Source organism: Suncus etruscus, chromosome 14 (genome assembly GCF_024139225.1).
Source record: "Suncus etruscus isolate mSunEtr1 chromosome 14, mSunEtr1.pri.cur, whole genome shotgun sequence".
NCBI classification, from domain to species: Eukaryota; Metazoa; Chordata; class Mammalia; order Eulipotyphla; family Soricidae; genus Suncus; species Suncus etruscus.
Window position 1 is genome coordinate 23054048 of NC_064861.1, and position 14753 is coordinate 23068800.

Below are 14753 nucleotides of genomic sequence, written 5' to 3' on the forward strand. Positions count from 1 at the left end.
AAAAATAATGTAATAAGTTATGGTGTTTTTTTTTTTTGTTTTGTTTTGCTCTTTGGGTCATGCCCTGTGACGCTCAGGAGTTACTCCTGACTATGCGCTCAGAAATCGCTCCTGTCTGGGGCCGGCGAGGTGGCGCTAGAGGTAAGGTGTCTGCCTTGCAAGCGCTAGCCAAGGAAGGACCTCGGTTTGATCCCCTGGCATCCCATATGGTCCCCCCAAGCTAGGGGCAATTTCAGAGCGCTTAGCCAGGGTAACCCCTAAGCATCAAACAGGTGTGACCCGAAAAAAACAAAAACAAACAAACAAACAAAAAAATCACTCCTGTCTCAGGGGACCATATGGGACAATGGGGGGATAGAACCTAGAACCGTCCTAGATAGGCTGTGTGCAAGGCAAATGCCCTACCACTGGGCTATCGCTCCGGCCCCTATAACAGTTAAGACAGAGATAAACCACAAATAACCAAGACTTTTTATATATTCAGTGTAAGCACAGAAATTAAATCTTAAATAACTGAGCCATTTACAAAAACATACAGTGCTACCTTAGTAGCACCCTCTTCCTAATCTCAGCTATTTTTCCACTGGTCAAACCAACAACTCCAATTACCTTTTTTTTTTTTTTTTTGGTTTTTGGGTCACACCCGGCGGTGCTCAGGGGTTACTCCTGGCTGTCTGCTCAGAAATAGCTCCTGGCAGGCATGGGGGACCATACGGGACACCGGGATTCGAACCAACCACCTTACGTTCTGGATCGGCTGCTTGCAAGGCAAGCACCGCTGTGCTATCTTTCTGGGCCCGCCAATTACTTTTATAAAAAAAAAAATTCTTGAGACTGGAGAGAATGAAGCAGGTTAAGGCACTTGCCTTTTGTATGGTCAACCTGGCTCCAACTCCCAGTATGGCAATACGGTACCCTGAGCTCTGCTGAAATGATGATCCCAGAGCATCACTTCGTATGGCCCCAAAACAAAACCCAAAGCCTCACACTGGAAGAATGCCTTTCTGTCACTGCTAGTCTCGGTAGTCTATGAGCTCCTTGTCAAAAAAAAAAAAAGCAGGTATTGATTTAATTTTTCCAAAGTGATACAGTTCATCAGTGGGGGATCTGCACAGCATAAACAATATCCTTCTGGCATCTAGTGTCTGGCTATAGGCCCATCCTGATCAAAAAGGCCAACTCAGGGGTGTGGGAAAAAAAATAAAGGCTAACTCACTCCTGGGTGCCAAACATGCGACCCACTAAACCACCCACTACAAAGAACATCACTCTGAACCAAAACAAGAAAACAACTATGCTGAGCTGTCATAACTAGACCTTCCCAATCATTCAGATCTAATCAGTCATCCCAATCTCCAACACCTATACTAGACTAGTCATTCAGAAGCCAAATATTGCAAAGCATTTTAATTCAAATGGGTTCTAATACTCAATTTTCAACAAGACCTACCATCTGGGGTCATTTTAAAATGTTGAACAAAATAAATACATTATAGCCCTAAATTAACCCCCCCTCTTTTGGGGGGGTCTACACCTGCTATGCTCAACTATCACTCCTGGTGAAGCTGGTGGTGCTGGGGACTGAGTCTGGATTGGCTAAATACAAGGCATACTTCTCCAGCCCCTGAATTTTCCTTTTAATCAGAAGGTCTGACAGGCAAAATAGCTGTAAGAACAGAACGATCCTAAGACAACAAATAAATAATTTAAATAGAGTTCTTGGGGCTATGATTCACATTGAATACTTTCAACATTATCTGAAGCTCTCTAGGTTATTCCCATCTAAACTGTGCCCTAGCACAGTTACAGAAAGAAGCAAAGAAATTAAAGGGAACAACAAAGATAAATGGGGGGATTTTTTTAGAATGTTGTCTTAGTTAAGGTATAGCCAATGATGCTCTTTATTTCAACCTAGCTTAGTATTTGACACCTTTTGTATTTCCTGAGTTTGGTCAAGAAACCAAACTTAGATGCCCATATCTTTAAGATAGGCTGTCTCCTAGCAACCTGGAAATGTGAGACTTGATCATCCCACACCAGCATAACAGATAATAGAAGAAAGAAATCCCATCCCTCTTGTAAACCCCCATTTTTCTCTTTAGTGAAAGGGGAAACAAAAAGAAACATTTTCTGGCACAACTGTTTTATTCCATTGAATCACAACTTGAAAAAATAATATATAAGGGGCCGGAGCAGTGGTACAAGCGGTAGGGTGTTTGCCTTGCATGTGCTAACCTAGGACGGACCTTGGTTCAGTCCCCTGGTGTCCCATATGGTCCCCCAAGCCAGGAGCGATTTCTGAGCACATAGACAGGAGACAGGAGTAACCCCTGAGTGTCACTGGGTACAGGAACTCATGGGATTCTCTACTGGGTATGGCCCCAAAACCAGTGTGTGTGTGTGGGGGGGGGGGGTATGGTCAATTTACTGGATGATGCAGGAACTCATGGGATTCTGTAGTCTAGCCAAGTTCGTGTGTGTGTGTGGGGGGGGTATGGTCAATTTACTGGATGATGCAGGAACTCATGGGATTCTGTAGTCTAGCCAAGTTCCAAAATTTTCCCTTTACATGCCCAGAATAGACCCAAGAGCTCAAGTATCCAAAATGTATTTTTGTTTTTGTTTTGAGGTCTCACCCAGTGATGATCAGGGATCATTCTTGGCTCTACACTCAAGAACTAATCCTGGCAGTGTTCAGGAAACCATGTGGGATGCTCGAGTTGGAACCTGGATCAGCTGTGTGCAAAACAATGCCTTACCTGCTATATTATCTCTCCAGTCCCCCAAAATGTATATTAGGGTTCCCCTTCTCTGTTCCTGGGAACCCCTTCTCTATCCCTGGGAACCCTTTTCTGTGCAGTCCTCTGCCAGGGATCTTCGGTTCTCTCATTGGCACTGGAAAGATGCCCAGTCTCTCCCATAAACTGGGTCAGTGGGAGCCCGATCCAATTTAGCTGTCACCAAATCCTGCTTTAAGAGATGCTCAGAGGGCCAGGTGCGAGGAGGTGGGGACTTGGCTTCTCTCCCTGCCCTGTGCTATGGGGGTGGGGTAGAGCTCTGCTACCATGACTCATAAGAAACAGATGTTTGGGACTGAACAGTCCACGTTTAAAATTATGCTCAAATTTTGGTCACCTGCAGCTTTATTTATTTGGAGCGGGAGCACACTCAGCTGTGCTCCTGGGCTACTTCTGGCTGTGCTAGGTATTCGAAACAGGGTCAGCAGAAAGCAAGGCAGGTGCTTTAATTCCTGTATTCTCTCACTAACCTTCCAGTTACCATAGAAACAGCACCCCTCCCTGGATTAGAACAATTATCCACACAGGCCATACCAAGTTTAACAAAATTGCGTCTCTCATTACTAAGGTAGAAATGATCCAATTATCTGAAAATTCAGATGAACTTTGTCCTTATCACATTTCTGCCTGGACACTCACTTGCATTTCCTGATTATCCCAGAAGAACCTAAAGCCTTCAATATTCCCACTGGTCAGAATCTCATCAGAATCAGAATCCACTGCTGGTTCCTGGCCTTGGTCACCCTCAATTAATTTTTATGAAATATTTACCCACAAGCAGGTATGACTAATGTCAGCCTAGAAAAGAAGAGTTTCTTCTAAAATAAAGCAGCTTCTCTCCTTCCTCTGGCAATCTGCTCTTACCATCCATCTGTTCTAGGGGGACTGGAAATAAACATGCCAGAGCAGGTCAATAACAGTGTAAAGGACTCCCAATACAGAAACCAGTTGTATTTTTAAAACATCCAACTTGAATATAGCAAGTTTAAAACTTTGTTTTTCCTTTGTGCCACACCCACGGATATGGACGGATATGGATGTTCATACAAGTACCAGGCTCCAAGAATGGCCTTCTGCTTGCAAAGCATGTGCTCAGCCCTTCCAACTATTGCCTCTCTGGCCCCTAAATTCAAGACTTTTAAACCTCTTCTCAGCCTGCTACTTGCACACTCTCTAAATTATACCAAATGAAACAGTATAATTACTGGAAAGTAAACAAGCACATTTCCTTAGGTAAACAACTGAGTGTGCTATTTTACTCTGTGGTTCAGAAACAGCCAGTTTGCAAGGACAGTATATTTTCCATTGTACACTGACTTGTCTTTTTTAAATTGTACACTAAGCACCGTTTTACTCTAATACCACCAAATTATTCATATTAAAGAATGTTCCTTATCAGACTTCTATACATTGAGTAAGTTTAAAATAAGGTGTAAGTAACTGGGGAGGTGGCTCAGGAATGGAGAATAAGTCTTGCATCTGTGAGGCCCTGACAGAAACATTAAGGCATATGATTCTGCTGAAGAGAAACTCAACCAAAAATAAGAGTAAATCTGCTTTTTTGGGGGGAGCCACACCTGATGGTTCTAGAGGTGGGCCAGGCAGTAACTGGGGGCCATGAAGTGGTAAGGGTCAAATCCTGCATAAAAAACACATGCTCAGCCACATAGTTAGCATTTGTCCAAGATCATGAAGATCACACACACACACACACACACCCCAAGGGAAAGAGACCTATTTTTAAAAGTATTCAGAGTCAACATATATGAAGATATTGGTAAGAGAAAGAAATCATCCAAGGGCCCAGAAAGATAGCACAGTGGCGTTTGCCTTGCAAGCAGCCGATCCAGGACCAAAGGTGATTGGTTCGAATCCCAGTTTCCCACATGGTCCCCCGTGCCTGCCAAGAGCTATTTCTGAGCAGACAGCCAGGAGTAACCCCTGAGCACTGCCGGGTGTGACCCAAAAACAAAAAACAAACAAACAAAAAAATTCCTTTCTTCTGGGGCTGGGAAGGTGGCGCTAGAGGTAAGGTGTCTGCCTTGCAAGTGCTAGCGTAGGACGGACCACAGTTCGATCCTCCAGTGTCCCATATGGTCCCCCCAAGCCAGGGGCAATTTCTGAACGCATAGCCAGGAGTAACCCCTGAGCATCAAACGGGTGTGGCCCAAAAACAAAAAACAAAAACAAAACAAATTATCCAAATGAAAAAAGAAATCAGTTAAGTTTTGAATAGACTGACACCCTTCACAAAACTGAGACCACCCAAACACCCAGCAATAGCAGTAGGTAAGTTGTGGTATCTCTAGACAACAGAATATCATACAGCCAAGTGTAATAATAAACTACAATAACACGGGTGACTCTTACAATGCTGAACAAAAGAATAAAAGACAAAAAGTGAATTTACCATTGATGATATTTATGTAAAGATAAAAATCAGACAAACTTATTATGCTAGTGAGGGATTGTCACAAGGGCAGGGAGGAGAGTAAGAAAATACCTAAAGGGAGAGAACTGACCAAACCTCTAGAGATGCTCAATGAGATGGAGCGATTTGCTTCCCATTATAGGAGACCCAGGTTCAAACCCAGTACCATATGGTTCTTTGGAGCACTGCCGGAAGCAAGCCCCAAGCACAGAACTAAGAGCACCATCAGATATGTTCCCACATCACTAGCCCCGCAAAAAAGGGAAGAAAGTACTTGATGGGAATTGCTTGAGTGACAGTAACACTGCTTCTTAATTGGGCTACCAGTAGTTAAGTAAACTTTTTTTTTTAAAATCCTACTCTGGTTTAATTCTTTTCACATTTAGTTAAGACTACTGTAGCCAATAGAAGTTCCATAAAAAACATGGAACGCTTCATGAATTTGCGTGTCATTTTTGCGCAGGGGCCATGCTAAGCTTCTTTGTATCGTTCCAATTTTAGTATATAGGCTGCCAAAGCGAGCACAAGTAAACATTTTGAGCTAGTGAAAATTCATTTTATTTATGTGCATTTATGGTTTGGGCATTCTTGTGTAGGCAAGTGGTACTTTATTAACAATTCAGGAGGTAGGGAGCAGAAACGTAGAGGACTGATGGAGGAGGGTGTAGACTGAGTCCTTATAGTCACCTGAAGCATCCAAAAGACCACACAAATCACAACTAAACATACCGGCCTGGTGTGTAGCCACATGATTGATATGTGCAATAGCTGACGAAGCAGGCCGCAGCCCCATCAGCTCTCAGGACAAGAAGCACATTGTCTACAACAGGGAGACAAGGGAGGAGAAACAGGGCTCTGAAAAGCAGAGATGAGAAAAGAAACCTCTCTGACTAAATAAATGGTCAGAAAGACAGGGAAAATACTAAACATTTTTAAAAGAATTTTTTTTTGGAGGGGGTCACACCCGGCTCCGCTCAGGGGTTACTCCTGGCTCTACGCTCAGAAATCACTCCTGGCAGGCTCGGGGGACCATATGGGATGCCGGGATTTGAACCACCGTCCTTCTGCATGCAAGGCAAATGCCCTATCTCCATGCTATCTCTTCGGCCCCTCTTTTTATTTCTTTTTTTTTTAATATCTTTAAACACCTTGATTACAAATATGATTGTAGTTGGGTTTCAGCCTCTTTTTATTTCTTACTTGGCTTTTAGACCATAACTGGAAATGATCAGGGAACCACATAGGATGTGGGAATTGAACCTAGGTCAGATGCATGCAAGGTAAGCATCCTACCCACCGCATTGTTGCTCCACTTTGTACTTCATAGAGTAAATATGTATTCCTTCAGGATATATCCAAATTTCATAATAAAAATGAAAATACAATGGTTCTTTTCTTATTTTTTGTCAAAAATATTTTTATTTGGTAGCAACAAAGTATAGGTGATAGGTATTTGCCTTGCCAGTAGGCATCCCAGGTTTAATTCCCAACATCATAGATGGTGTGTTCTCAAATCACAGTGTGATCTAAAATACTTTCTCAATTTTTATTGTTAATTAAGAAATGTCCCAGGCCGGAGCAATAGTACAGCGGTAGGGCATTTGCCTTGCATGTGGCTGCCCAGGACAGATCTGGGTTCTATCCCCAGCTTCCCATATGGGCCCCTGGGCCAGGAGTGATTTCTTAGTGCATAGCCAGGAGTAACTCCAGAGTATCACTAGGTGTGGGCCAATAAGCAAAAAAAAACAAACAATAAAAGAAATTTCCTGTTGGGCTAGAGCAGTGGTGGGCAACCTTTTTATTCAACTGAGCCAAATCTCGCCAAAATCACGATTGAAATTTATTTTGAGAGCCACAAAGGGCACGCACTGACAGAGTCTAGGAACAGAGTCCTCGTTCCTGGAGCGGCCGCCCTGCACACAGAAGAGCCGCATTAAGAAGTGTAAAGAGTTTGCCTTTCATGCAGAAGGTCATCGGTTCAAATCCCGGCACCCATATGGTCCCCCGAGCCTTGTGATTTCTTTTTTTTTTTTTTTTTTTTTTTTTTTTTTTTCTTTTTTTTTTTCTTTTTTTTTTATCACTACAGTTAATTTTGTTACTGAGTTAAAAGTTTCCCAAAAAGAATTTCTAAATATGCTTATTTGTATTAGACAATCCTTAGCTTTACTGTCAAAACAGTCTGACCACTAAGTCCAACATAAAGTAATTTTATCTCTTACCTTTTATTCTTCTAATCAATTCACCTAGTAACCAGATTTATCCCCTTGTAAGCATAAATAAGACTCTAGTACCCTTTCCTTAGCCTTGTGATTTCTGAGCATAGAGCCAGGAGTAATCCCTGAGCGCTGCCGGGTGTGACCCAGAAACCAAAAAAAAAAGAAGTGTAAAGAGGGCCCGGACAGATAGCACAGCGGCGTTTGCCTTGCAAGCAGCCGATCCAGGACCTAAGGTGATTGATTCGAATCCCGGTGTCCCATATGGTCCCCCGGCCTGCCAGGAGCTATTTCTGAGCAGCCAGCCAGGAGTCACCCCTGAGCACCGACGGGTGTGGCCCAAAAACCAAAAAAAAAATAATAATAATAAGTGTAAAGAGCCACATGTGGCTCTCAAGCCGCGGCTTGCCGACCACTGGGCTAGAGAGAGAGCACAGCTGTAGGGCGTTTTGCCTTGCACTCGGCCAACCCATGACAGATGGTGGTTCGATTCCTGGCATCCCATATGGTCCCCGGAGCCTGCCAGGAGTGATTTCTGAGTGCAGAGCCAGGAGTAACCCCTGAACACCACTGTATGTGACCCAAAAACAAAAAATTTCCTTTTAACATGACACTTTTATCTATTTTTAAAAATTTTTTTAAATTGATTCCTCTTTTGGAAAAGCAGAGTCAGGCTGAAGATACAGTGACACACCAGCACCTTCAAGGCTCAAGGACACAATAGCAGTGGTCTGAGGGCCCCATGGAGTTAGGAATCAACACACAGTGGGACACATAACCACTGTCATCTCCCAGATTGTGCACTTTTTTTTTTTTTTTGCTTTTTGTGACTCTCAGTGATTACTCCTGGCTATGCGCTCAAAAATCGCTCCTGGCTAGGGGGACTATATGGGACACCGGGATCGGACCTTCGAACCAAGGTCCATCCTAGATCATCTGCATGCAAGGCAAACGCCCTACTGCTATACTATTGCTCCAGCCCTATTAACTGTTTTTTTTTCTTTTTTTTTGATGGTGGTGGTGGTGAGGGGTACTCTCAGGCACTACTCCTGCCTTTGTCAGAAGTCAGCCGTGGCACCAGGGACTGAATCAGCACTAGCCACATGCAAAAGCACCTTAACCTCTTTACACTTTCCTGGCCAGAATTTGCACTCTTTTTTTTTTTTCCTTTTTTCCAGGTGAGAGCGTGAACGCAGTCCCCCACTACCATAAATTATGCAGTCGAGTTTCCCAAATTTGGGGAAATCGCAGGGGTCAACACACCCGGAGTGCAATGGGTAAGCCTTGCCCTGGGGAAACCACCTTTATGATCATGGTATCTCCCCTGCCAGGTAAGTATTGCACTCTTCTCTTAACCAAGAAGGCAAAGAGGCCTTCAAAGCAAAGAAGTGCCAGGAGCAACAGTACAGCAGGTAGGGGTTTGCCTTGCATGAGTCCAACTTGGGTTCACTGGCATTCTATATGGTCTCCCTAGCATGTCAGAAGTAACCTGAATGCCGCCAAGTGTGGCCCTCTCTCCAAAAAAGAAAAGGATCAAAGCAAAAAGAATGATCACAAAGCAGAGGAACCGGTGCAAGAAGGTAAATCTTGAAGAAAAATAAATTCCTACATGTATAATAAACAGGGGCCTGGGTAGTACATATTAATTAGGTGTATGTATGACCAATTCTGACAGTACATGGTCCTCCAGGCAGCAGCAGTAGTCCATCCTCCAGCCCTGGCACTGCATCACCAACCTAGTTGGCAGACAATGTCCAGTGGGAGCACTGGCCTCCTGAGCACCATGTGTTTGTTGTATGTAGCCTCAGAAAAATACAAGGGGGAAATCAGAACCATATTGGAGTGCATGTTTTGCATGCAGGAGGCCCAGTTCAGCTGGGAGTATGTCCTAAACACAGAGCTAGAAGTAGTTGCCACATTCCAGGACTGCTAGGTGAGCTCCAAAGTGAAACACTGAAAGGAAACCTCCAACCCTAATCCCTTGACCATGCTCTGCCCAAGCAATGGTGCCGAGCAGTTTGGGGGAAAAGTAATGCCTTGAGATTGATCCCCAGCACAGAAAATTAGTAATAAGGAGCCAGAGCAATAGCACAGTGGGTAGGGTGTTTGCCTTGGACGCAGCCAACCTGGGACTGACCCAGGTTCGATCTCCACCATCCTATCTGGTTCCCCGAACTTGCCAGGAGCAATTTCTGAGCAGAGCCAAGAGAAACCCCTGAATGCCAAGTATGACCCTGCAAAAAAGAAAATTAATAATAGTAATAATTTTATACACAGATAAAATTCCATGTTTAAAAAAAGATAAACCCAGGAAATTTCATGAAAGCATAATAAATACAGAAAGCATGAGAAGTTTCATATTTTACAGTGTCAGTTACTACAAGAGATCCAATATCTAAATAATCAGAGCACAGTTAGAGAGGTAGCACAGAGCCTGAGGCAGGTATATGCCATGTATTGCGCTGACCTGGATTCGTTCCCTGGCACTACATATGGTCCCAAGCCCACAAGTAGTCAACTCTGAAGTAAACCCTGAACACTTCCCAGTGTGGCACGCCCCCAACCCCTGCCAAAGTCAAAGCAGAGAAAAATCAAATAAATACTTTTTTTGTTTATTCCCAATTTTTTTTTATTGTTTCCTTAATAGACACAAGCTTTCAGATGTAAAGTGCCACCTGAGTGAGTAGTGTCTGGCACAGAAGAGGTAGCCTTACACCAAAGTGCAACACAGTGAAATTCAAGAACTCTAGGACAAAGAGGCTCTTAAAACGCCTCTTTCTGGAAGAAGAAAAAAAAAAAAATATATATATATAGGCCACAGCCAAAGAATCCAACATTACAATTAGCATCAGGTTTCTTAATAGTAATAGTGGAACCCAGAAAGCAAAGTGAAAAAATGCCTTCAAAACACCAAAGGAAAGAAAACGTTTCCGATCCTGAAGTCTAAGTATGAAGATAAAACAAACTAAACTCTTAGGGGCGAAGAGATAGCACAGCTGTAGGGTGTTTGCCTTGCAGGCAGCTGATCCAGGACAGATGGCGATTCAAATCCCGGAATACCATATAACCCCCCCCCCCATGCTACCAGGAGTGATTTCTGAATGCAGAGCCAGGTGTGACTCCAAAACCAAAAAAGGCCAACAAACAAAAACCACCAAACTCTTAGATATACAAAGATTATAAGAAAGAAAAGGTTAACCTCCCTTAAGATTAAGTACTGTTCATAATAACCATTATTTATATCTGATGTGTGCAGGAGAGAAGGAGGGAGGGAAGGAAGGAGAGAAGGAGGGAGGGAGGGAAAGGAAGAAGAAGGAAGGGATGGAGGAAGGGATAAAGGGAGGGAAGGGAGGGAGGGAAGAAGGAGGGGAGGGAGGGTAGGAAAAGGGAGGAAGGAGAGGAAGGAAGGAGGGAGGGAGAGAGGAAAGAGGGAGGAAGGGAGGGGAGGAAGGAAGGAGTGAGGGAGAGAGGGCTGGAGCAATAGCACAGCAGGCCAGAGTACTAGCACAGCGAGTAGGGCATTCGCCTTGCACATGGCCAATCCAGGTTCAATCCCTGGCATCAGATATGGTCTCCCAAGAGTATTTTCTGAGAACAGAGCCAGGAGTAACTCCTGAGCACCGACAATGTGTCCCAAAACACAAAAACGAAAACCATAAAAAAACCCAAATAAAACTATTTTTTATTAAAAATTTGGGTCTAGAGCTATACAGTACAGTGGGTAGGATATTTGCCTTGCATGTGACCAACCTAGGTTTGATCCCTGATATTCCATATAGTCTCCATACCACTGCCAGGAATAATTCCTGAGTGCAGAGCTGAGAATAACCTGAGTATTGCCAAGTACAGCCCCAAAACAAAAACAAAAACAAAAGATTACAAGGTGAGGGCCTTGAGATATCTCAAGTGGTACATGAGTAGTAGTGCATGAGTGAGGCCCTGAGTACAATCCCCAACACTGCATAGGTCCCAGAGAAAGTGTAGCCATGGTGATCTCCAAACAACATCAGGCCTCCAAGCACCCCTAAGTGTGAAATCTATTTTAAATAAGTAAAAAGAGAGCACATATTATTTTCAAAAGGCCTACTAGGTGAAAGTCTTAGAGGATAAACATTATCAAATTTATGTAACATAAAATCAAAAATAAAATCTGGGAAATAATAGTATTCAGATAAGGAAGAGTAACAATATACTGCACATGGGCCCGGAGAGATAGCACAGCAGTGCTTGCCTTGCAAGCAGCTGATCCAGGACCAAAGGTGGTTGGTTCGAGTACAGGTGTCCCATATGGCCCCCGTGCCTACCAGGAGCTATTTCTGAGCACACAGCCAGGAGTAACCCCTGAGCACCACCGGGTGTGGCCCAAAAACCAAAACCAAAACAAAACAATATACTGCACACATCAGATATAATGGTTATTATGAACAGTACTTAGTCTTAAACTTCTATAAGTGCTGAATATATTATAAATACCGAATCTAATCACATTATAGACATAACTGTATTACAAAACTGAAGTGGCAGGAAGTGTGAGATTAATAATTATGGGAACTTGCAGAAGTGAACTAAATCCTTATTTCCCTTAGGGTAAGTACATTTTGTGCGTTGTGGGTAAATAAATTTTTAAATGCCAAAACTGAAATATCATGATGTGGCACACTAAAAATGTTACTTAGCTACAGGGTAATATAGCAAAACAGAAAACAATAGCTGGAGCACTGAGGAGTAGGCAGGTAAGCAAGAAATGTCTGTTAGGAGTGTCATGAGCCAGAGCAATACCACAGCAGTAAGGCATTTTGCCTTGCACATGGCCAACACAGGACAGACCTCAGTTTGAACCCTGGCATCCCATATGGTCCCCAGAGCCTGCCAGGAGTGACTCCTGAGCACTACCGGATGGGACCCAAAAGCCAAAATAAAAAGAAAGAAAAGAAGGAATGCCATGAAATTCTAAGACCTATATCACTCAGGGGGCCAGAGAGATTTTACAGAAGGGAAGGCACTTGTTTTGCATGCAGCTATATATGTCACAATCCAAATGCATAATTGTGATCTAAGCACTAAGTCCAGGGCCAGGGAGACAGCAGAGGACTGGGATGATGCGTTGTGTACAGGAACAATTCCCAGCACTACAGGGTCCCCTGAGTAATGAGCCATCTCCCCACACCTCAGCACTGTTGCATGTGACTCCCCACTTAAAAAAAAAAAAGGCAAACAAATTAGATACAATGTTTAAAAAAAATTTTTTAAGAAGCTGGAAAGATGGCACAGCAGTGGGGCATTTGCCTTGCATGCCCGGGAAGGACCCTGTTTGATTCCCAGCATCTCATGTGGTGCCCCAGCCTGCAGGGAGCAATTTCTAAGTACAGAGCCAGGAGTAACCCCTGAGCACTGTTGGGTGTGGCCCAGAAACTAATCAATCAATCAAAAAATAAAGTTAAAAAAACTTTTTTTTTTTTTTTTTTTTTTTTGGTTTTTGAGCCACACCCGGCATTGCTCAGGGGTTACTCCTGGCTGTACTCAGAAATAGCTCCTGGCAGGCACGGGGGACCATATGGGACACTGGGATTCGAACCAACCACCTTTGGTCCTGGATCGGCTGCTTGCAAGGCAAACGCTGCTGCGCTATCTCTTCGGGCCCTAAAAAACATTTTTAAGATGAAATTATGAAGTCAGAATTAACTAATTGGTCTGAGTGCATGCTTTGTAGGCAAAAACTCAAGTTTTGTCCCAGCACCACCTGGTCCCTCCACAGGGTCCCCACTAAACAACCCCAGGAGTAAGCAACCCATGAGCAGAAACTGCCCCACCACCAAGATATAATTAAAAAGATAATATTGTAATTCTAACCTGAGAATGCTGAAGAAAGTCCACTGACTTTTTGTGGAAGACTAATCCCAACACAATCAGTTATAAGCTCCCATGCTAAAGATCACCCTGAAATCATACTCAGAGCTTATACGATTAATAATAACCTAAGAAGATATACTTAATTCTGAAAATGTGAATACCAGAAGCAGTAAATAGGGGCAAGAGAGAGAAGGCACTTGCCAGACCTGGGTTTGATTCCCAGCATCCCATATGGTCCCCAGAACCCCAGTAAGAGTGATCCCTGAACACAGAGCCCCCCCCCCCACCACACACAGATAGTACAGTGGGTAGGGTAGGGTGCTTCCCTTGCATGTAGCTGACCTGAGTTCAATCTCAAGCATCTCACACAGTCCCCTAAGCATTGCCAGGAGTGATTCCTTAATACACAGCCAGGAGTAACACCTGAGCAATGCTAGGTATGATAAATAGCAAAACAAAACAAAATGGAAAAAGGGTAAATGTAAATGGGTCAAAGCTACAGGACAGTGAATAGGTTCCTCCTGGCTTTGCATACAGCCAGCCCAGGTTAAGGTGTGGGGCAGTTAAGGTTCAATCTGGCAACCACATGTGGTCCATTGAGCAATCCTTAGGCAGTCAGGTGTAAGCCCTGGACACTGCAGGGCATGACACAAACAAACAACAAAATAAGAATATATAACTGGCATGGTCATATATAAAAAGCTATTCCATTTTAAATGCCACATTAAACATAAGTATAAGTAAGCCTGATAGTAAACTCCATAAAACCTCCTATTTCTATTCATACATCATCAAATCTCCAGTCAGGGTCCTAAATCACAGTTAAGCCTCTATTAACCAGCAGTTCTGCATTATATAAGTCTAAGAGAAAAGTAATGAAAGACTATACTAACACATGGAGTGGAGATAAAAAAAAAATATATTCTATCTGGTAAAGAATATCTCTGATCAATAAGAATATATTTCACTAGAAACCAACTTTTTTTCTCCCTCTCTCTCCCTGCCTCCCCAGGTCAGCGGTGTTCTCTGTGTGTCTAGAAACTGTTAAATTTGACCAATCTTTACTATTTGCTATTTTTAATAAAACCTGTATTTCCGGGAGAAAATAAGTTAGCCCAACTGTAACAGTTTGAAGACATTCTGTACTTTAGCCAGAGAGCCTTAAGTATTACCACTGGAATATGTGAAGTTAGATACTTTTGACACAAAAGTTTATCAAATATCTAGCATATTGGAAAATTTGACGGGGTGTGTGTGCATCAGTCAGGTTTCAACACTAACCTCTTAGCATGACTGGGAAAGATCCAGCCCTCCAGCCCAGAGGCCTGAAATTCGGACCTGGTTCTGGGACAAGATGGGACAAGACATTACATAGGCATGTCATCAGCCTCCCATGGCCTTTCTGCCAGTACTGTATTGTCTGACAAGTGATGTTATAAATAACAGACAAAGCTAGGTTGG

At 43.3% G+C, this 14753-nt stretch overlaps 1 protein-coding gene and 2 non-coding genes across 3 annotated transcripts in view; all 3 read right to left on the minus strand.

Annotated features, from left to right (window-relative positions):
- The window catches only part of NDFIP1 (Nedd4 family interacting protein 1), a 56315-nt gene that overhangs the window by 35470 nt on the left and 6092 nt on the right, over positions 1-14753 (minus strand). The gene's annotated exons all lie outside the window — the stretch shown is intronic.
- On the minus strand, positions 5648-5754 carry LOC126029165 (U6 spliceosomal RNA). Its single transcript, XR_007502817.1, has one exon. It is a non-coding gene; the product is annotated as a U6 spliceosomal RNA (small nuclear RNA).
- Positions 8618-8781, minus strand: LOC126029372 (U1 spliceosomal RNA). Its single transcript, XR_007502983.1, has one exon. It is a non-coding gene; the product is annotated as a U1 spliceosomal RNA (small nuclear RNA).